A 1,021-nucleotide genomic window follows, 5' to 3' on the forward strand; every position below is an offset into this window, starting at 1 on the left:
TTTATTTTAATAATTCACAAAATAACTTTTCTCTAGTTGTTAGATGGAATTTCGTTAGAACATGTCTTAATGATATTTTTATGCTGAAAAATGAGGCGGGAATATGTTAATGAGCTACAGTTGGAAGAAACTAATTGAAATTTAAAATATTATAGCATACCTTAGGGCGCAACAGCCAGTATTTTCTGTTATTTAAATAATACACAATCAGCGCTTGCAGATATGAGTTTTGTTGCGAAGAAAACACTTCAAGTAGCAGCATAAATCCGTCCACAAACTGGATATATGTGTATATAAGGGTTTGTCTCGGTTTCTTAAATTCAACTTTCTAGGGAGCTATCTGCCTCYGAACTGATTGTCTATGCAATGCATGAGGGAAATCATATTGAAGTTTTATAACTGATGTAACAGAAAAAATKAAAAATAAAAATGGTTTCGTCGTCAACCATTCCAGTTATGTAGTTGTTGTTGTAGAGGCAGACAAAATTACTAAAATAATTTAACAGAAGGCCAAAGCCTTCGTACCAACTGCCGTTGTTTTTCTTTTTCACTATAAGTGGCAACTCCTGAAATTTTTTCCAATTTTTTGGTAGACATTAATTTATTTGCACATACAAGTGCATTGGATTATATTTTATTTGCCTTATTTTTTATATGCGCTATACATATGTAAATGTGTGAATCTTGTTATAGTTGTTTGTTATGCGTCTGTTTGTCTGTTTTGCTTTCTCTAAATGTGGGTTGTCTGCCTTAATAAAACTTACGTTCTCAATATGCGTGAAATCTTAGTGTTTCATTTTATCTTTTGCTTTTCTCTAATAATATATGTATTAATATCGTATAAAGTACAATTCTCTTGTTTTTAATTAGTATTTTCTTTTGTTTTGTTTTTCCACTAATGGCTGTTCTCTTTTGCCACCTGTTTCGCTGAATGCATAATTTATCAATAAGTAAACGCATAAACTTAAATAAAAAATGATAAAAATAAAATATAGTTACATACAATCAATTATTTTTTTTT

The 1,021-nt window shown here is 29.7% G+C and overlaps 1 protein-coding gene across 1 annotated transcript in view; it reads right to left on the reverse strand.

Moving 5' to 3' along the window:
* Positions 1-623: 623 nt before the first annotated feature.
* The window catches only part of LOC108974565 (large proline-rich protein BAG6), a gene marked incomplete in the record, with an annotated part of 7,428 nt that continues 7,030 nt past the window's right edge, over positions 624-1,021 (reverse strand). The window contains 1 exon segment of the mRNA XM_018942473.1: positions 624-1,021.

Source organism: Bactrocera latifrons, unplaced genomic scaffold (genome assembly GCF_001853355.1).
Source record: "Bactrocera latifrons isolate USDA-ARS-PBARC rearing strain unplaced genomic scaffold, ASM185335v1 scaffold_567, whole genome shotgun sequence".
In the NCBI taxonomy this organism is placed as follows: Eukaryota; Metazoa; Arthropoda; class Insecta; order Diptera; family Tephritidae; genus Bactrocera; species Bactrocera latifrons.